Source organism: Macaca mulatta, chromosome 20 (genome assembly GCF_049350105.2).
Source record: "Macaca mulatta isolate MMU2019108-1 chromosome 20, T2T-MMU8v2.0, whole genome shotgun sequence".
NCBI classification, from domain to species: domain Eukaryota; kingdom Metazoa; phylum Chordata; class Mammalia; order Primates; family Cercopithecidae; genus Macaca; species Macaca mulatta.
Genome location: NC_133425.1, coordinates 55688844 through 55712279, shown reverse-complemented (window position 1 = coordinate 55712279; position 23436 = coordinate 55688844). Strand labels below are relative to the sequence as shown.

At 36.0% G+C, this 23436-nt stretch overlaps 1 long non-coding RNA gene across 1 annotated transcript in view; it reads right to left on the bottom strand.

Annotated features, from left to right (window-relative positions):
- Window positions 1-18910: 18910 nt before the first annotated feature.
- Window positions 18911-23436, bottom strand: part of LOC114674364 (uncharacterized) — a 293829-nt gene continuing 289303 nt past the window's right edge. The window contains exon 3 of the long non-coding RNA XR_013411996.1: window positions 18911-19031. This is a non-coding gene — a long non-coding RNA (uncharacterized LOC114674364). The remainder of the gene's footprint in view (window positions 19032-23436) is intronic.

Here is a 23436-nt window from a genome sequence, read left to right as displayed (position 1 = left end):
ATGGGACAAGCTTCCTGAGCCTGATGTCATCCCAGCCCCACAGGAGCCAGTGAGCCTATGGAAACACCCAGTACATCGCCGCTGCAACCAGCATTTGGGTAAGCCACTATACAAAGACTACCTATAACCAAGGAACTTATACAGACTCCTTGCCACTAAAAATACTTAGAATCAGAGATCTAACCTTCAACATGGCCTGACGCTGAGTGAGAGGGGAGCGCAGGCCACCAAAGACCCCCTTCAGTCAAAGGAAACAGGGAGGCATTATGAGCTGCTGAAGATGGCACCACCATAGGCCAAGAATAGACATGGGAAGGGTGGTCATCTCTCAACCCCTGGTTCCCCCGATGAGTGCACTATTGTGCACTTGGCAGTGGCTCTTTCCTTCAGGGCCTGGGGAGAGTGGGCTGAGAGAGACCACTTCTCAGGCTTTTACAGTGGCTCCACCCCACTGAAGGCAAATGCCCTCAGGAAGGGTGCTTTTCGTGCTTTTCTGTTACCTCCACTCTTGTCCCACCTGCTAACTTTTACTCTTTTGTGCCACTTATTGGACTGTAGTTTGAACTACACCACCAAACAAAATTACAACAGTGTTTCAGAAAGCCACACCAAGGAAACTCATACAGAGCCTTGCCACCCTAAAAGCACTCAGAAACAAAGCTAGTCAATCATAGACAATATAAATCACAGTCATTTCCACCTTGGAAAAAATATTAAAAAATCAAGGAGCCCCATCCAACCAATATCAAATGCAGAAAACAAAACAAAACCAAACCAAAAAAACAGCTCTCTCAGATGAGAAGAAAACCAGAGCAAGAACTCTGAAAATACAAACACCCAGGGTGTTTTGTCACCTCCAAAGAATCTCATCAGCTTTCAAGCAATGAATCCTAACCAGAATGAAATATCTGATAGGACAAACATAGAATTCAGAATATGGATGCAAAGAAACTCAATGAGATCCAAGAGAAAGTTGAAATCAGCACAAAGTAAACAGCAAAATGATCTACATTTTAAAAGATGACATATCTATATTTTAAAAGAGCCAATCAGAACTTCAAGAGTTAAAATATTTTCTACACGTATTTCAAAATACAGTTAGATGCCTTAACAACAGACTAAACCAAGAAGAAGAAAGAATTTCAGCAGTCAAAGTCCTTTGAATCAGCCACATTAGAAAATAACAAAGAAAAAAGAACAAAAAATAAATAAAGCCTTTAAGAAATGTGGGCACATATAAAGTGACCAAATATATGACTTATTGGCATTTCTGACAGATAAGAAGAGAAAATAATCAACTTGGAAAACATATTTGAGGATATAGTTCAGGAAAATTTCTACAATATTGCTAGAGAGGTCAGCATACAGATGGAGCAAATCCAGGGCATTCCTATGAGATACTCTACAAGGTGATCATTCCTAAGGCACATAGTCATCAGACTATACAAGGTCAAACCAAAAGAAAAAAAAAATCTTAAAGGCAGCTATAGAAATGGTCATATTACGTATAAAGAGAAACCTGTCAGACTAACAGTGGATGTCTCAGCAGAAACCTTACAATCCAGAAGAGATTGGGGGCCCATTTTTAGCATGTTTTTTAAAAAGAAATGCTAGCCAGTAATTTAATTTCCTGACAAATTAAGCCTCATAAACTAAGAAGAAATAGTCTTTTTCAGAGAAGCAATAACTAAAGGAATTTGTCACTACCAGACCAGCCCTACAAGAGATGCTTAAGGAAGTTCTAAATATAGAAACAAAAGAATAATGCTGGATATCACAAAAGCACACACAAGAACATAACCCACAGACCCTATAAAGCAACTATGCAATTGAGACTACAAACCAAATAGCTAACAACACTATATCACAGAAATTAAACTTATCACATGTCAATATCAATATTAAACTATATCACATGTCAATATTAACCTTAAATGTAAATGGCCTAAATGTCCATTTTAAAAGACATAGAGTGGAAAATTGGATGAAAGTAAATAAGATCCATCCTTCCGATGTCTAAAAGGGATGCATCTCACATGTAACAGCACCCACTGACTCAAAGTAAGGGAATGGAGAAAAATCTATCATGAAAACAGAAAACAGAAAGAGCAGGGGCCATTAGCCTTTTATTAGATAAAATAGACTTTAAGCCAACAACAGTAAAAAAGGACAATGAAGGGCATTACATAATAATAAAGAGTTCAATTGAAAAAGAAGCTTTAACTATTCTAAATACATACACAGCCAATATTAGAGAACCCAGATTTATAAAACAATTACTTCCAGACCTAAGAAAATGCTTTGGCAGCCACACATTAATAGTGGGAGACTTGAAAACCCCAATATGGCATTATACAGATCGATAAGGCAGAAAACTATCAAAGAAATTCTGGACTTAAATTCAACACTTGACCAACTGAACTTAATATACATCTACAGAATATTCCACCCAGCAATCACAGAATATACATTTTTCTCATATGCACATGAAACATGCTCTAAGATTGACCACATTCTTGGCTATAAAGCAAGTCTCAATAAACTTAAAAAAAAAATGAGAGCCTACCAACCATCTTTTCAGACCACGATGGAATAAAAACAGAAATCAATATCAAGAGGAACTCTTAAAACTACACAAATACATGAAAATTAGACAACTTGCTCCTCAGTGACTTTTGGGTACACATAAAATTAAGGCAGAAATCAAAACATTCTTGGAAATAAACAAAAACAGAGTCAGAACATACCAAAATTTCTGGGATACAGCTAAAACAGTGGCAAGAAGAAAGTTTATAGCACTAAATGCCTACAAGAAGATAGGTTTCAAATTAACAACCTAATCTCACACCTAAAGGAACTAAGAATAACAAAAACAAATGAGCTAGGAGAAGAAAAGAAATAACTAAAATACGAGCAGAACTAAATAAAATTAAGAACTATATAAAGGGTCAATAAAATTAAAAGTTTGTTCTTTGAAAGCAAAAACAAGATTGATAGACCTCTAGCTACATTAATAAAAAAGAGAGAAGATCTAAATAAGTTGAATCAGAAATGCCAAAGGTAACATTACAAACAATCCCACAGATGTACAAGAGATCCTCCAAGACTACTATGAACATCTCTATGCACACGCATTAGAAAATCTAGTGAAAATAGATAAATTCCTGGAAACAAAGCCTCCCAAGTTTGAACCAGAAAGAAAAAGTAATACTAAAAAAAATCAGTAACAGGTAACAAAATTCAGTCAGTAATACAAAAAAATCTAACAATAGGCCTTGGACCAGACAGATTCACAGCCAAATTCTAACAGACATACAAAGAAGAAATGGTACCAATTCTACTGACACTATTCCAAAAAAAAAAAAAAAAAAAAAAAAAAATCAAGGAAGAAAGACTCCTCTCTAACTCAATCTGTGAAACCAATATCATTCTGATACAAAAACTGGGCAAAGACACAGCAACAACAACAACAAAAGAAATAAAGCAAAAAACTATAGGCCAATATATCTGATGAACATAGACACAAAAATCCTCAACAAAATACCAGCAAACTGAATCCAGCAGCACATCAAAAATTTAATTCACCATGATCAAATTGGACTTTATTCCTGGGATGGAATGATAGTTCAACAAACACAAATCTATTTTGTTGTTGACGTTGTTCTTATGAAAATAAAACATACCCCAGTGTATTCCAGGCAAATAAATGTCTTCCCATTGTTTCTGTATTGTCAGAAACAGAATGTCTAAAAGAAGAGCAAAATAGATCCTCCCTCTTCTGAAATGAAATGAGGTGACACCGAGAAATTTGTATCAAGGCACTTGAGGAGCCACAAAAGCTGGTTGATGGGTAGGCTTATTGCACTATTTAAAACCTTTTATTTTAATGTCCATCTGAGCACAAAATATGATTGCATTTTGCTAGTTTAATATAAATATCTCTGTTCACTAGTGAGGTTAAGTGCCTTTCTACATGGTTATTGCCACTGACACTTTTTTGTATGATTTGCTGTGTGTATTTTGGCCATTTTTTTGTGTGTGGTGGGTTTTCTGTCTGTTTCTTTCTGATGGAAAGAAGATATATTCAAATGTTGGGTATCAATACTTTGTATCTTATGTATTGCTTGTCTTATGTATCATATTGCTTGTCCTTTAACATAATTTACATTGTTCAGTAACACAGATTGGTTTATCTGCTTTTGTAAAAATTATATTTATTATAAAAGGATACAACTCAGGAACAGTAAGATGGAAGAGGGGCATAAGGCAAGGTAGAGGGAAGAGCAATAGAGCTTCCATGCCTTCTCCATGTTTACCAAACTCCCAGTGCCCCCACAATTTCCCACACCTAGCAAGTCTCGAAATCCCACCCTTTTGGGTTTCTATGGAGGCTGTATTATGTAGGCATGACTGATAAATCATTGGTCATTGGTGATCAACGCTACTTTTTAGCTCCTCTCCCCTCCCTGGAGGTCAGGGGATAGGGCTAAAATTTCAATCCTCTAATCACATGGTTGGTCTCCCTGGAAACCTGCCTCCCTCCTAAGGTTACCCAGGAGCTCTCAGCCATCAGTCATCTTCAGGTACAACAGGATCTTTATCATTTAGAAGATTCCATAAATTTTGGGAGCCATGTGGCAGAAAATGGGGGTAGAGACCACATGTGTATTTATTATGACACAGTCCAATCCTGGTTTCTGGCCACAGATCCCTTACAGGAAACTGGTCATAAACATCATAAGAAGTCGCATTTAGCTGTCAGCAATTTAGTAATTAGCCCAGTCCATCAATATGTCATATAAAATATCTCCAGGGTGAGGCTACCCAAGTTTACAGGTTTCTGTTAGAAATGGTATTATGTCCTGCAGTGCCACATGCCTACTCACTCACAGATCTAGGTGGCCACCCTGAACAAGCACATGAGAGCATCTACTTGTCACTTCCAACCACCTTCCGAATCTGGGAGTTGTTCCGATGGGCATTGACTGACATGTCTTACTTTAATGCACACCCTCCTCAAATTCCCACAGTAAATTACACAGGGCCTTCCCTCAAATGGGCACCCCTGTACTAGGTCAGGTTTCTATTGTTCTTTTGCCTGAATGTGTGGCCAGGTCACTGGTTCTGAATCACAAAAACCTAAAGATAAGGGCTCCTACTACTGTTCAGTTCTTCCATCACTGTCAGAAAAACAGCATATCATGTAGCCCACTGTGATAATTTGTTTTTATGTTCTTTAATCATAGTAGTGGCCTTCCAAACAAGATGTTGTCCATTCATTTTGGAACTGCCATCCCCAAGTTAATCAGCTCTTTGTTGGTTTGTTTACAGGACACTGTCCAAGTGATAATAGAATCCAGTAGCTCCTCACACAGTCCCAGAGTCAGCTCTAGGGGAAAGGCAGCCCCCCGCATGTAAATATCTCCTCTTTGCAATTTCCCACACAGCATGATCCCCTATAAACCACCTCCCATTTTTTTTAATGAAACTTTCCTGGGCACTGCTATCCCCATTAGAATGTTTCTCTTACATCACCATGACAACCTGGGTATTTCAAGTTTCAAGATTATTTGATGTCCTTAGTCTTTGCAGTAGTTTCAATTAACATCCAAAAGAAAGCTGACAATTGCCCCTTGAAAGGATATTTTTTAGTACAAAGTCCCAGTAGTCATGGCTGGGAGGAACTCGCAGGCTTTTACCATGAGCACCAGTCTAGACTCCACATAGGACCTAGCACCAAGAATTTGTTCCTACCAATGTTACAGCTTCAGTTCTATACAGTGTGGGATTGAGCCATCTTATTGGTTCCCATTTAGCATACCCAATTAATATTATTTATTTTTGGTTTTAATTGTAATCAAATCTCCTAGATGTTCTTTGAATATTACATCTTAAAAGATGGAAGACAGCGTAGCAATTCCTCAAAGACCTAGAACCATAAATACCATTTGACCCAGCAATTCCATTACTGGATACATACCTAAAAGACTGTAAATCATTCTACTATAAAGACACACGTATGTTTACTACAGCACTATTGACAATACTAAAGATTTGGAATGAACCCAAATGCCCATCAATGATAGACTGGATAAAGAAATGGTGACACATCTACACCATGGAATACTATGCAGCCATCAAAAAGAATGATAGGATGTCCTTTGCAGGGAAATGGATGAAGCTGGAAACCATCATTCTCAGCAAACTAACACTGGAACCGAAAACCAAACACCACATGTTCTCACTCTTAAGTGGGAGTTGAACAATGAGAACACATGGATGCAGGTAGGGAACATCACACACTGGGGCCTGTTGGGGGGTGAGGGGCAAGGGGTGGGAGAGCATTAGGACAAATACCTAAGGCATGCAGGGCTTAAAACCTAGATGTAGGGTTGATGGGTGCAGCAAACCACCATGGCACATGTATACCTATGTAACAAACCTGCACATTCTACACATGTATGTTATCGAAAACATAGGAGTAGGCCGGGCGCGGTGGCTCAAGCCTGTAATCCCAGCACTTTGGGAGGCCAAGACGGGCAGATCACGAGGTCAGGAGATCGAGACCATCCTGGTTAACACAGTGAAACCCCGTCTCTACTAAAAAATACAAAAAACTAGCCGGGCGAGGTGGTGGGTGGGCGCCTGTAGTCCCAGCTACTCGGGAGGCTGAGGCAGGAGACAGGCGTAAACCCGGGAGGCGGAGCTTGCAGTGAGCTGAGATCCGGCCACTGCACTCCAGCCTGCGTGACAGAGTGAGACTCCGTCTCAAAAAAAAAAAAAAAGAAAACATAGGAGTAAACCTTTATGACCTTGGGTTAGGCAATTACCTTAGCTATGACATCATCTTGGATATGTCATCTTGTGTTTGACAGAATTTCTTCTGGGGTTAATGAAATATTCTAAAATTGATTTTGATGATTGTACAACTCTGTGAATATACTAAAGAGTACTGACTTAAACAGTTTGAATTACCACCTACAATGGTATATGAAATACATCTCAATAAAGTTGTTAGTAATGATATTTTAAAGATTTAATTCATATTAAACAACCAGACATATAAAATTCTGGTTCATATCTTTAGTAAATATTGGGATATGGGGGAAATATACAGAAAATAGAGCAAAAATTCTGGCTAAATGAAAAATGAATGTGGGAGTATGCTGAGACAACAATGTATTGTGTAAAAAGACATCAGATAAATCAGCTAAATTTTCAACTTTATCCTTCTGTTTTTCATGGCATGGCAAGAGAGTTTATTCCCTCTAAACATTGTCATTCTCTCATTGTGAAACATATTGCTGTATCTCTTTAGTGACATAAACACAGAGCTCCAAAAACTTTACCTAAATAAGTAAACTGATTTCATCTTGCTGGTGGTAACAATTCCCTTCGATTTGCAAGTTAATCTGAACCACTCCTGTAAGAATAACCTTTTGTTATTAGGTGTGCCTACTGGGCCAGCTCTGTGGGCAAACCTTGTCTACCCACAGAAAATGAAGAGGAATGAATAAGTAGGGACAGAAGATTTCAATTTATTACCCAAGCTGCATCGCATGCCTTCAAATCTCTTTTAAAGTTACAGGTTTATATAGTTATATATATATATTTTCATTTGGTTTAAGAACTCAAAGAGATTTCAATGAATATATGGTCATAATCTTGTAGCAGAAATACCTGGTAGTTCTACAAATTACATAGACCATTTGGAATATATTTTCTGCTTTGGTAATGAGTCCACTTATATGGTTGAAGTTATGCGTGTTAGTTCCACATTATAGATTATTTAATTTTACTTTCCACACTCCTCATTTTCTATAGAATGTTTTTTCCCAAATTATAATTTGTCAATAAATGCTGAAATTCTTAATTTATACTCACAGGGTTCCAGAGCTTATTAATAGAAATACACATTTGTATGATGCTATGTCAAAATATTTGGATCTGTAAACTCCCTCTATTATTGTGAAACTGAATTAATACAAAGTCAACTAATCAGAAATCTGGAAGAAGCTCTTTGGTATAATAGAATTAGCACAGGTTTTGGAATCAGGGAGACTGGTGTTAAAAAATGGGTTCAACCCTTTATTATCTGGGTGACACAAACAAAGCACTTAAATACCTTAAAGCCATACATTCATAATTTTTATAAAAGGGTCCTTATGCATACCTTGGATGTTTTTTAGGAGATTAAATACAATAATAACAAGAAAGAAATTAGACTATGTCTTAAGTATAATAGACCCTCAGAAAATATTTTGTTCTCTTCTCCCTTTCTCTTGTGAGTTTAGAATACAGTATTTTTTGTTTGCATACAAAACGTACCTGCTAGAAGCTTGTGGTTCACTCTAGAAATGAAATGGAAACAAATGCACATAAAGACAAGCAAACATCAAACTGTGTTGTAAGTTTATGCGTGATTTGGAGATAATGATGAAGGGTTAAGTAGCAGTGGTTAGAATTAAATTCTTAAGAATTACTAACAAAGAGTAAGGAGGACTATATTATCTTTTAAGGAAAGGGAATACAGAGAAAATCAAGGATAAAATGTCGAGTTCTCAAAATACTGAGTTCAAGCAAAACGGTATCACAATTAGATGATTCCATTGACTATTTTGTGAGAGACAAAGAATGGAGACGTTGAATACGGAAGTGATTAAGAAAATAAATTAGGGAGAAAAGACAAGGATCATTTAAACATTTTGAGCCTGATTGTGAAGATGAATACAACATTGGAAAACCATGCAGAATGAAAAAGAGCTAGTTTTAGGATGCCAAGTTAGCTTGCTTGTCTTCTTAGATATCTCATTAAAAATGTGTAATATGAAGTGTGTCAGGTCAAAATCACATAGCCCAATTTTTTTTTTAATCTAGGTTCTCTCCTACTATTAGCTATATGCAGTTAGATACCTTTTTTAATGTCTCAGAAATTGATAATTTTTATATAAAGAGTGGAGATATACTTAATGAGAAAGTTTATTGTGAGAATTAGAATTAATTAATATAAATTACTTATAGTTTTGAGATCTTATTCTTATAGGCACATATTAATGGCAGAAATATCATTGTGAGGCTTTCAAAAACGTGCATTCCTTTCTTCTTTTAGGAAAAGGATGTGAATAGTATTTGAAAATACTAGTAAGTTTTAGCTTGGGTCACATAAGTTCTGCTATTTAAAGTTCTGTTTACAGTAGAGTCTGTTTTCAGGTAAGCTCTTGGTAAACTCCTTCATAGTTATATAGAAAGAGAGTTAATCATCCTCCTATAAGGCTACAGGGATCTTTTTATCTTTCAAACGTGTAAAGTCTCGTTTCAGTTACTCAGAGGATTCCAAAAATGGTTTCCCCCAGCCAAATCACCATGCTAAACCACCTCTTCTTGTTTGGCAGTTTCTCGTGAGAAACAACAACAAAAAAGTCCCTCAAATTGTTAAACAAGATAATTAGAAGCAGCTAGAACTGGGCTGATAATAGGCATGGGAATTTTTCAAGGGCTTCCATGTCAAAAATTTTATTTAATACAGGTCCAAGATTTGTGAAAAACCATACAAAGCGAAATGTTGCCTCTGTGGCTCCCTGAGGAGTTCAGTTCTTGGCCAACATGAATGGGCTGCATTGTGCACAGTCCATTGCTCCATTTCTAAGCAAAACATTGAAGCGGTTAGTGTCAGTCTGATTCTTATATCTTCACAGTTAGCAACTTAAAAAGAAGAAGAAAAAGAAATGGATTTCAAGCCTTTTAATGTTACACATTCAGAACTCTAGCCTGGGAATTTTATACTTAAATGTAAGAAAACTATGATAGTTAAAATATTATGTAAATCAGCTCTTCTCAAGGGGAACAAGAAAACATTTTATAATGGGAGCATGTGATTTCAGAATAATTTTTTTGTTTGAAGAAATACATTTATTTGTAATTGACAATTAACTCCAATTGCTCATTAGTGCTTTTCAAAAATATTAAATGGATGAAGAAATGAAAAGTCCTGAAGTAACCTTTTGCTTTTACCATTGCACACACTGATCATTAAAAAAATGACTCAACTCTGCATTCACAAATATCTTGGTAAATACATGTGATGATGGATACATTTAACAACAACAAAATGTCCCCTAGAAAAAGGCTTTTGGGCAACAGATAGTCTAGAAAAACTTCAGTAGTTTTTTCTCTCTTTTGTGATCAGACATTTAAATGGTGTAACATTATCTTAACCATCTCTAAGAGAGACAGTGCATTGTGTTAAATGAGATACATTTAAACAAAATCCTCTGAGACACTACCATTCTTTAAAAACTTCACCCCATGCTATTTCCTACTATTCTTCCACCCTAAATATAGACCAGAAGATTAAGGTTCCCCTCTTTTTTTTTTTTTAGACAGAGTCTTGCTCTGTCGCCCAGGCTGGAGTGCAATGGCGGGATCTCGGCTCACTGCAACCTCCACCTCCTGGGTTCAAGCGATTCTCCTGCCTCAGCCTCCCAAGTAGCTGGGATTATAGGCACCCGCCCCTACGTCCGGTTAATTTTTGTATTTTTAGTAGAGACGGGGTTTCATCATGTTAGTCAGGCTGGTCTCGAACTCCTGACCTAAGGTGATGCAACGGCCTTGGCCTCCCAAAGTGCTGGGATTACAGGCATGAGCCACCGTGCCCCGCCCAAAGTTATTATCTCAGATCTGTCTCTCACCCACTAAAAATGTCCTGACACATCATTTAGCAATACAGAGGCTTCATTTTACCAAGTTTAAAGATTCTTTGTACTTTTAAGCTACACAAATATCTCATACCTGCTGTACTGATGCTTATAAGAAAATGTATCCATGTTGGCCAAGTAATCTATTTCCTCTGCTTCTATAAACACAGGGAGACTTCCTTAGGAAGGCTATTACTTCGGACATGGTGAATAGGTTCCACAAAATTTTATGGGAAGTAAATACAACTAAAATGGATTTCCAATTCTGGTGAAGACACAGTTACGGATAGCCTACATATACTCCAACCATAAAACTACTATACTGATGGATAAATTATATGAAGCAGCTATTTGTAGTCATTGGACAACAGAAAGAAGGGAAATTCTGTACGTGATAAAAGCTCAACATCTACCTTATATTCTGTCCGGCTGAAGGCTTTTTCCAAACTTTGTCATAGGGGAGTAGTGGTCAAGCAGAGAACAATAGTCTCACTGGGCAGGAAAAAAAGAGATCAGAATTTGAAGCTGTTAAACAGAAATTTATGGGGACCGGAAGCAGCATAGTGCTTTTCTTCAGGCTTTGCTGAATACAAATGTGTACTTTCGAGGTGAGACTCTGGGAAGACTGGCAGAAAAGAACTTTTTTAATGAAGGTCAAATAGTGCAGGTGAAATGGGAAAAGTTCCCTTGTCCCCCTCGCAGGGCGTGTGATGGGGGAGTGGCTCACTTCTTCGGTGCCCCCCTGCTCAAATCTCTAGGGTAGCATAAGACAGGCAGGTTGTGGAGCTCCAAACCCACCGCAGTGTCTAGGGGTGAATGTTTACAGCTGAAGCCCCAGTGGGTGTGTGTTACAGGATGCTCTTTTAGTTTAGCCATCCATAGGTGTCTTGTGTTAAAGTCAGCTCAATTAGACCCTTGCCTTATCGCAAGGACAGAAGGCTTTCTGTAACCTGGGGTTCTTCCCTTGGTATACTGAAAGAATCTGATCACATGTGGGCTTGGAGAATGAGTGCAAGATTTTATTGAGTGGAAGTAGCTCTCAGCAGATCAGGGAGCCAGAAGGAGTTTGTTTTGAGAGGTGAAGCCAGCGGGGCTTCTGGTCAGGTGGGGACTTGGAGAACTTTTCTGTCTAGCTAAAGGATTGTAAATGCACCAATCAGCGTTCTGTGTCTAGCTAAAGGTTTGTAAACGAACCAATCAGCACTCTGTGAAAATGGACCAATCAGCACTCTGTAAAATGGACCAATCAGCTCTCTGTAAATTAGACCAATCAGCAGGATGTGGGTGGGGCCAAATAAGGGAATAAAAACAGCCCATCCAAGCCAGGAGCAGCAACCCAGTGGGGTCCCTTTCAACACTGAAGAAGCTTTGCTCTTTAGCTGTTCCCAACAAATCTTGCCACTGCTCACTCTTTGAGTCCATACTGCTTTTATGAGCTGTAACACTCACTGTGAAGGTCTGTAGCTTCACTCCTGAAACCATCAAGACCATAGACCTTCACTCCTGAAGCCATCAAGACCACGAACCCACTGGGAGGAATGAACAACTCCAGACGTGCTGCCTTTGAGAGCTGTAACACTGACTGTGAAGGTCTGTGGCTTCACTCCTGAAGTCAGCAAGACCACAAAGCCACCAGAAGGAAGAAACTCCAGACACATCTGAACGTCTGAAGGAACAAACTCCAGACACACCATCTTTAAGAACATTAACACTCACCACAAGGGTCCGCAGCTTCATTCTTGAAGTCAGCGAGACCAAGAACCCACCAGAAGGAACCAATTCCGGACACAGTTTCACCACACTCCATTACCTGACTCTTCCCCAACAGCCCTGGCTAAACTCCGCTTCGTGACACCAGTTGATGGCCTGCCGCCATGCCCATGTGCTCCTATATGGGTGTGTTCCTCTTGACATCCAGCTGCCCCTGTGTTCCTCTGCTAATGTGCTTCTCTTGAAGTCCAGCCACCTATGTGTCTGCCTGCTAGGGTCTCGGGGTTTTTATAGGCAGAGGATGGAGGCGTGGTGGGCCAGGGTGGTCCTGGGAAATGCAACATTTGGGAGAGAAGTCAGGAGGGCCTGCCCTCACCTAGGTCTGTGGGCACAGGCCCAGGGGTGGAGCCCCAGCCAGGTACCATACCTTCCTCTTCCCAGCACTTCCCTGCTTCACCCTCCTCTGTATCACTGGGAATAATTGGAATTTATAATCAACCATATAAAGAGACATCACTGAACACCAAGTCATTCAAGTAAAATTCCAGAAAAGCCTTTCTTTATAAATAGAGCTGATGTAGCCTTAGAATAAGAGTAACTCTAGATGATTCCTGCTAAGACTTAAAACTAGCTTGAGTATAATTAAGCTAATCAAACAGTAAGTGAAATGCTTGACAGAACAAAAGTGAAGGTTCTTGAAAAAGAAATCCAGATACACACAGTGCAGTTTAAAAATTTGTAACACATACCCAGGAGAAAACAGTGAATAGAAACATACTGAGTCATTATGCTATTGTAGGAATTAGCAGAGTAGTGACTTAAAGCAGCTATGTGAATATGTTCAAAGATTCAACAGAAAAGATGGATATAATAATGTATAAAAAGATATCCATAAACTCAAGTCGAAGTAAAGGCAGGTGGAAATAAAAGAGTCTCCAAACTTTATAGAAATATTAACCTACAGATTTAAGAAACAAAACAAGCCCCAACCAGTATAAATAAACATATAAAAAAGGACAAACCTAAGCACATTACTGCTTACATTGCCGAAAACCAAAGAGATGAAATCATAAAACAACTCAATGAAGGAAGACAAAAACACCTTAGGGTCCATCGATAAGAATGGGTGATAATGTTTCATCAGAACAATGCAACAAGGAGCTAACAAATTTTAAATTGCTAAAAATAAAAAATTATTCTTTAGTTATTTGGTCAGAGAAAATGGCATTAACCATGTAAGCAAAATAAAAACATTTTTAGTTTAAGAGCTAAGAGAGGCCGGGTATGGTGGCTCATGCCTGTAATCCTAACACTTTGGGAGGCTGAGGTGGGTGGATCACCTGAGGTCAGGAGTTTGAGACCAGCCTGGACAACATGGCAAAACCACGTCTCTACTAAAAATATAAAAATTAGCCAGGCATGGTGGCAGGCGCTTATAATTCCAGCTACTTGGGAGGCTGAGACAGGACAATCGCTTGAACCCCAGGGTTGGACGTTGCAGTGAGCCAATCGCACCACTGCACTCCAGCCTGGGCAAAAGAGTGAAACTCTGTCAAAAACAACAACAACAACAACAACAACAAACTGACATAATTTGGCACCAATAAAAAGGAAGTTAAAAAAATATGCTAAAGTAAGTTTTTCAGCCTAAAGGAAACTAATAACTGGTATTATCATATTCACATAATTGAAAGAAGAGAAAGCAAACTGAGAATTTGTGTGCAAGTACTGTGGACTACTCTCTTCCCATTTAAAAGAATATTTACAAGGTAATTGTTTAAAACAAAATAACAGCGAAGTATTTGGGATGTATAATAAGTGTAATAGAGTAGAAAACAACTGAAACAGAAAGGAAGATAATTGGAAATTGAGGCTTATTATTTTAAAATTCTTACATGTGAAGTGGTAAATTCACAACATAGTACACTGTAGATATTAACACTGAATATTATAATCCCTAGATGTGCAGCTGAAAGCTAAATAAAACTGAAAAAGTCAGGGGCCTTTTAGAAGGGGGAAGGTGGGAGGAGGGAGAAGATCAGGAAAAACAGCTAATGGGTACTAAGTTCAATACCTGGACAGTGAAATAATCTATAAAACGAACCCCTATGACACAGGTATACCTATGTAACAAACCTGCACTTGTACCCCTTAAAATAAAGGTTAAACAAAAAGATGAAGGTCAAGGAAAACAAAGTACTTAGTTAACCCCAAAAAAATTCAGAAGAAGGATAAAATAAGGACAGATGGGGCAAAAATACTAAATTTAAAATCACATAATGGTAAACATAAACAAAAGCATATCATTAATTATATGAAAATTCAATGCAAGTCTAATGAAAGACAGAGATTCTCAGATTAAGTAAAAAAGGGAGACCCAACTATATACTGTTCACAAGAGGTGCCCTTTATTCTACTAGTAAATAGTTAAAGGAAAGCAATGGAAATAGTAAGGAAAAGCAGGTACACTTATGTGAGTATCAAACAAAGTAGACCTCCAGAGGAAAGGCTTATTATCAGAGACAAGAAGGCATTTTGTAATGATAAAGGTCAATTCATCAAGAAGACAGACACTCCACCCTCAGTAATTGATAGAAAATGTAGACTAAAGTTCAATAAGGATTTAGCCATTCAAATATAACTAAGAATCTAGTTGATATTTATAGAATACTATGTACAACCAATATGAACATACATTTCACAAGAGCACATGGAACATTCACAATGATAGACCATATTTTGAAGCATAATACTAGTCTCATTGAATTTCAAAAGTTTGACATCATATAGTATGTATTCTAAGATAGAATTAAATTAGAAATTTTAAAAAAATTGGGAAATCAAGCAGCATGCTCATAAATAACTTATGGTTAAAACAAGAGCTAAAAATAATTAGAAAATACTTAGAATTTAATGACAATTAAAACATAGCATATAAAAATATGTAGGGTACCACTCTCATAGTGTACAGAGAAAAAATTATAGCATCACTTGCTTATATTAGGAGAGAAGAAAGGCATATAACCAATTATACAAATGTCTATCATAAAAAAACCCATAAACATGATCTAATTCACTCAAAACAAATAAAAGCAAATAATAATGATTAGAGGGAAAATTGAAGAAACAGAAACAGTCAAACATAGAGGAAAAGCAATGAAACTAATTATTAGTGGTATAGAAATATTGTCTCCTTCTCCAAAATATAAAATAGATTAATATAAAATAAACTTAAGTAGCCCATAACTATAATGACCAAGGGTAAAAAAGATTTAAAAGAAGCACAGTTATCAGAAAAGAAAGAGGTAGCATCAGTACGTGTACTATCATTATAAACAAGTTGATGGTTATAAATTTGACAACTCATATAAAAAGACCATTCTTTGAAAAACACAATAGGCACAAGAAGAAACAGATAATTAAAATAACTCTATATTTGCTAAATCTATTATATTTTTGTAATTAACACTCTTCCCACAAAGAAGCCTTCAGGGACAGATGGCTTCACTGTTGAATTCTAGAAAACATTAATGGAAGAAATAGCATCAATCTTGAAGTCTTTTGGAAAATACTGGAGGATGGAACTCTTTCTAATTCATTTTATAAGGTCTACATAACCTTGATAAGTAAACTAGACAAGGACCTAACACGAAAATAAAAACCCAAACCAGTATCCTCAGACACAAATAACAAAATATTTGTAACAATATATGAGAAGGAAAGAAGAAAATATAAGATGATAAAGTTGTGTTTATCCCTAAATGGAAGACTGGTTTAACATTTGAGAATCAATTAATGTAATTCACCACATTAACAAAATAAAGGAGAAAAACATATGATTATGTCAATAAATGCAGGAAAAGCATTGACAAAATTTTACCTACATTCATGATAAAATTTCCCAACAAACTAGGGCGAAACAAAAGAACTTCCTTAGTTAGATAAGGCCCTTCGTGAAAATCCTACTAATATCATAATATTGAAAGACAAATAATTTCTTTCTAACATCAGGAGTGAGGTAAGATGGGCTGCCCTGACCAGTGCTACTTAGCATTGTTCTGGATGTCCTACCCAGTGCAATAATAACAAGAAAAATAAAGAACATAAACATTAAAAGTATAAAGGTAAAAAAAGGCAACATAAAATGTTCTTTTCTGCACATGTAGAAATCTTAAAGAAATTCTAAAGTAATTACTAGAGCTAACAAGTGAATTCATGAACACCGCAGACTACAATGATGATATATCAGTGTTATTTATATGCACTAGCAATGAACAATTGGCAAATCAAATAAAATTGGCATATACAACAGCATAACAAATTATAAACCATGTAGTATTACTTTTAATTAAAAATGTACAAGGCCACTCTACAAAAAATTGCAAGACTGGAGAAATTTTATAAAGAAATTTTATAAAAACTTAAAATGTTGGAGAGATATTCCATGTTAATGAATTGGAAGGCATAATATTATTAACGTGCCAGTCCAGTTCCTAACAAAATCCCAACAAAAATTGCTACAGAAATTAAAAATTCTTCCTTCCTTTATTTTGATTGTCTGCTTTCCTCCAGTATGAGGGTCTTCTAGTCAGAGTTGGGTGAAGATAAATACATATTTTGATGCATATTTGTCAAGTACTTTTCAAAACACTACTGCTATATCCATAAATTTGGGAAACTAACTAAAATTGCTCATGTATCTTTTCACTTAACCCTAAGAACGCTATGACACAGGTATTGTAATTCTTTCCATGTTGCAGGTGACAAAATTAAGGCTTGCACAAGCTATGCTACTGGCTCAAAGTTGCATAACACAGAAATAGAGAAGTCTGGATTCAAACTCAGTCATATCCAAAGCCAGAGTGTTGGCAGTAATAATTTCCCACATACTGCTAGCAGGACAAATGATCCATAGGCTTGCCACAACATCATGGAATTGTTATTACTAAGTCAACATTTTTTTTTCCATCAAGTCCAAGGAAATTCAGTTATAATAGAGGCATTTACCACAGTTACATTTTCATCATAACTAATGCCAGCTAATATTCTGTATAAAATTACTATCATGAATTAACTTTATGTCTGGAGAAAATGGGATTGTATGTAATTACTGATTTCCACTCACAATAAAATAAGCAAATTATCTTCCCCAACATAAATGCACCATAAATTGTTTTGAAGCATAATGAAGAAATGAATTTCTGAAAGAAATATGAGCCAAATCTGCCAAATTATTGTAAATGATAGCCCCTTTAAAATTAGAGCATGTAATTGCAATTGGAAAACATTATCCTCTGAATGGTTACATTATTATTTGGGTGGACCAATAATCCTCTTTGTTGATGTTCTATTTCTGGGGTATTGACAGATTTTACACATTTTCATATCAAAATGCCATCAAATTTATATATAGAATAATTTACTGTTTCCTATACGAGATGTGTCATAATGGAGTGTCATCCATGAGTGTAACATAATGACATTTTAATTGAAAGAAGATGCTTTGGCAAATAAAAAAGAAAGCTATTTTTCTTTGGATATTTCTGAGTTTGTTGACAATTTTCAGCTGAGTATATTTTCAATTCAAAAGATTGTTCTAACATATGGCCACACACATTTAATCTTCATGAGTGAAAATAACCTTTACTATATGACATTTTAAATCAAATAGAATAATCAACCTAATTTCATTATAGTATTTTATAACAATTATCTATTGCATTTTGCATAAGAATGCAACATCTGCATCACAAAATGTCACAGATAATAAAGGTGTGATCATTTTTTTAACAATATCCTGTTATCTAATAGTGAGAATCATCTGTGTTATGTAGCCAATTCTAGCCAACCAGTAACACTCAATTAAAATATTTTCAAATCAAACTTTTATTGAATTCAGAGTATCTAATCAGTGAGTGATTTGAAAGAGTCAATGAATTAAGTAATGTGACCCCTTTTCCACATTGCATGCTCATTTAACTGAGAGACATGCATGCTAATTTTCTTGTAATTTTACTAGTATTTCTCCAGCATTCACTTCTCCAATTGTGACTTCTCTACAAAAAAGTGCATCTATTTACATGCACACATATAGCAAGCACTATGTTAAACACTTTGAAACACTCCATTAAGATGATTCCTCTAGGGATGTTGTTTTCAAAACTCACACATATCACAATATGTGATCATTCTTATAATAGTAAAAACATCATTCTAAGTGATTATTCCTAATAATAGGAAAATGAATACATGTATGGGAACCAATTTCATTTTGTAAAGACAAAAGAGACACTGGGGAAATTATTTACATATTAGTTTTTCTTTTCTTTTAAATTTGAATTATTTGGATACTGATTGCAAGATGAAATTTATCTTATGAATTTGGTAATAATTGCTAAGAATTTCCTACATTTTTTGTCATGATAATCTCATTCTTTGAGGCAGAGATACTAGATTTACTAATGAACTAAATTTTATTTTCCAAATTCCTATTTTACCTGGGATTCCCCCTTTTCAATCCCCACTATATAAACGTTTCTAAGCTTGGAAAAACTTGACTAATGAAGAATTTATTTTTACCTACTTATTTTCATCTTCAGCCTTCAAAATCTCTGAAAACTGCAACACCTAGAGGTAAGAAAAAATCGTGAGAAATAACACTTGGCTCTATTAGAATTGGCAAAAACAAACTATTTGAGCTTCATTTTACTTATGTGTGTAACACGATCAGAATAGTATCTACCTTAGTGGAAAATCTAGATGACTGGTTGACAGAATATGTGTAAAACAACTGGCATGCTAATGGTTACTTCTACAAGTAAATTGTTTTGAAGCATAATGAAGGTCTGTGAGTCCAGGACTCATAACTCAGATGTAGTTTTGTGGGAACAAAAGACAGTTAAGTGCAATCTGGGCGCGGTGGCTCAAGTCTGTAATCCTAACACTTTGGGAGGCCGAGGCGGGTGGATCACTTGAGCTCAGGAGTTCAAGACCAGCCTGGCCAACATGGTGAAACCCTGTCTCTACCGAGAAAAAAAAAAAAAAATAGGTAAGTGCATAGTGTGGTCCAGACTAGATTTCCTTCACAAAATTGTTTTTATAGGAATTTCTGCTATGAACTAGTTAGTTTCATCAAATATGGCATGGCATATTTGATGAAAATCATATATAAAAGAACAAATCTATATGTAATGACCAGAACAACTAATTTTGTGGTTTTAAACAATAATTATTTCATAAGTATTATTTGAGCAACTGTGTGTGTGAGATACTACGCTGGAAACCAAGGATAACATTGACAAATAAGGCAGACATTCTTCTGAAATGTGTTGTTTCTGAAGCGTGGTTACCATCTTCCTTTCTTTTTCAGATTCCAAACAAGTGAATGATACTATGTATTATAACACGAATTATTTCAACTAGAAAAAAATTATTGCAACTTTGTGAACTAGATTTTTTAAATGGACTTCTAAGTACACTATAAATATGAATAGCACACTTTACAGCTCATTGTGAACCATATCCACTAAGTGTTTTGTAATAGATTTCACGATGGGACCTCTCTTCAGGAGGCATGTTTGGCTTTGTCTTGATCAAAAACTGGATAAAGATATGAAAGCCACATGCAGTTTGAATTTAAATCAAAACCAGGGCCAACATCCAAAATAACCTCAACAAGCTGTAGTGAAGAACAAAAATCAGCAGGAATAAATTTGACAGCTGAATGTTGTCTTGCTTTTATGTGTAATATCCCTCCTTATCACTGTACATGACCATCATGTGAAATGGCTACCTGACAACATTGCTTTGCATGAAGTCTAGAACTCTCGCTAACTCCACACTTGCCCCTGGTGGGGCTACAAACCAAGCTAGAACATTCTGATAATATCTGTGCCTATCATCTTGCTTGTTCTGCAATTTACTCACAATTTCATAGAATAAAAGAAGGTAGTTGTCCTGATTTCAAATCTTGGATCCACTATTACTACTTAATCAAACTATTCAGCAGTTAAAAATAAAATAAAATCATATCATTCGCAGCACCACGAGTGGACCTGGGGGTCAATGTCTTAATGAAATAAGCCAGGAACAGAAAGACAAATATTGTATGCTCTCACTCATGATGTGGGAGCTAGAAAAATGAAACACAGAGGTAGAGAGTGGAAAAATAGATAACATGACTGGGAAGGGTGAGCAGGGGGGATAGGAATGAAGAGAAGTGGGTTAAAGGGTACAAACATACAGTAAGACAGATAAATTCAATGATTGTTGCAGAGTAGGATGACTATACATAACAAAAATGTATTGTATTCAGGTGATGGACACCCTGAAGACCCTGATGTGACCACAACATATTATATACATATAACAAATTTTCTCATGTATCCCATACATTTGCACACAAAAGAATAATCTGTAGCCTTTTGTCAGAATTGAAGAAGATAATGACCTTAGTTCTATTGGTATACATATATACATATTACCATTTATTGGGCATCTTCCATGAGCTAGAAGGAACTTGATTATCTTACTGTCCATATAAGTAGAAACAGAATCAACCAGAAAATCAGTAAACATTTCTAAGGTCCTACTACTGGCAAAGTCATGAGTAGAATACAAATGTGTTATCTAAATCTACACTCAATTTAAAAATAAATGAAAATCTCTGTTCATTCCTATAAAGGTAAGTACAGAGCTGTCTTTTTTAATGCAGCTGCAAACTGATAGTTCTTCAAATACTTGTCTTATTACTGCTTCTTAATAAGTGCTATAATTCTTTTTCTAAGGTGGCCATCCTAGCCCACTCTAAAGATTTTTGTTTATTTGTATAACAATTGAAGTCGTCTAATAATTCTGTGGATTTTCTAATGATGGAAAAAGTTCTGTATTACTGGCAGTTATCAAGGAACACTTTCATAACTTATTCCACAAAGGAAAAAAAAGGCAATTTCCTTTGAAAACAAACCAGTGACTTTTTGATGGATAACATTGAAGAATCTCAAATAAATATTTTCTGTCATTTTGTTTCCTGCAAATTGAAATTTCGCTATTTTATGTGTTTCCCCCATAGCCTTACACGAGGAATCTCTGAAAATAGAGTAAATGGAGGCAAGATAATACTCCCTCACATACATACTTAAAGGAAATTTGGGAAATGATAAAAACGCTTTATGGCAGGACCTAACATTAATTCGGCACTAGCTGAATTCTGATAGTAAGAGTTCTGGTATTTCTGGAAAAAACAGGTTGCAGGAATTAATGCCACTTCCTGAGAGGAGAAGTACAGAAAAGAACAAATACTGGAATAGCTACAGCGTACCAGAGATAGTGTGCTGGGTATTTTATCCACATTTTCCAGTTCAATTATTCAAATGCTTTGGAGACAGGTATTACTATCTTTATGCATGTAAAGAAACCAAGGCTTTGGAGAATTTAAGTAATATACTTCAGTTGAAGCTAAGAAACAGTAGAGCTAGAATTCAAATGTAAGTGCAATATATCTGACTTCAAAGCTCAAGCTTGTTCTCTGATATCAGGCCTTCTCCTACCAGTTGGCTTCATTCAACATCTTGCCTAGAGACCTAGGATTTGCAATTTGTTGGTATTCTGCTCCTCTGCTGTTTCATTTCAGTTCTTGCTCTGTAACCTCAAATTTGATTGGGAGAACTCGTTGGATTTAGAAACAAGATTGACCTTGTCACATTTATTTTATCTGCACCCTTCTTACCCATTCATATGAGTTAGGAAAGTGACTGACAGTTGGTTTAAATTTCTACCATTTAATTTCTTTGCAAGTGATTTTGTTCTAGTTAGCCTTACCCAAGTTTTCAAGGAAGTGCAGCCCTATGTCATTGCTGTGTAAAACAAGGACAGTTCTACAGAGTCTGTGGGGATGCTGATGACTAGGAAATTATTTTATAATGAGAAAACAAGCATTCACCATGATCAACATGAACAATACGCTGTTTGCCCTCAAGCAAGAGAAAAAGCCGCTGGCATGTAATGTTGAGACAAATAGTCAAGGGAGGCCAAGGAAAGATAAATAACACATACATACATACATAAAACATCTAGAACAGAGGATGTTCAATATCACATCGGAATCTGGAAGGATTAACTATCTATCTATGTTTCCCTCTTTAAAAATAATACAGAGTGTGAATTTATTGTAAATCAATTTCTTTTCTAATGGTTTTGGTGATTATAAAGTAAATACAATTGACTTTAAGGTCAGGCTTACATATTTGTATTTCCAATCAGCTAAAAATGTGCATGTGTTACAATAATAGTTGCATTCTTGAATGGAATAAGTTTTCTTCTCTAGAGAAACAAGGCTATTTCTGAAGTCTATCTGTAATGTAATAGAGCTCTAAAAGCAGAGAGAAAAATATCTGCATTTTGATTATTTATTTAATTGTAACAGAAATGAAATACACATGTGTAAAAAATGCAATAATTACAAATAAGTGTAAAATGTTAGTGTTTTTATTTTATAAAATCAGAAATTTTATTTTTTGTAAAGGACAATTTTAAAGAAATGTAGCAGCCTTTTCCCCTAGTTTTTATATAAGTTTTAAGTTTCCAGTTCATTTCATTTTGATGTGGCATCATTTCACAAAAGTATCTTGCCAACCATTTTTGTTAACATTCTAATATGATGAATAAAAGCAGCAATACAAAAATGACAATGGTTTAGCCTCCCCCAAATTTAAGATGCTAAAATCTTTCTTAAGCTTTCATCATTATAAAACACCAATTCTGGATGTGAGGTTTAGTAAACTGAATATGAAGGCATAAGCATACATATAACTGCCCTATTGCCTCAACCTAGAACGTTGCACAAGGTTAACGGAAATGGGTCAACCACCAAGCATGTTAGCACTGTTCTAATCTGTGCACAAAATTCTCTTATTTAAATATTCATAACAATTAGGAAATATAAATTTGGACAGAATGGATCCTCTCATCTGTTCATCATCTTCAAGGACGCTTATTCTTCCCTCTTGGTGGGACATAGATTGTGCTGTAGTTT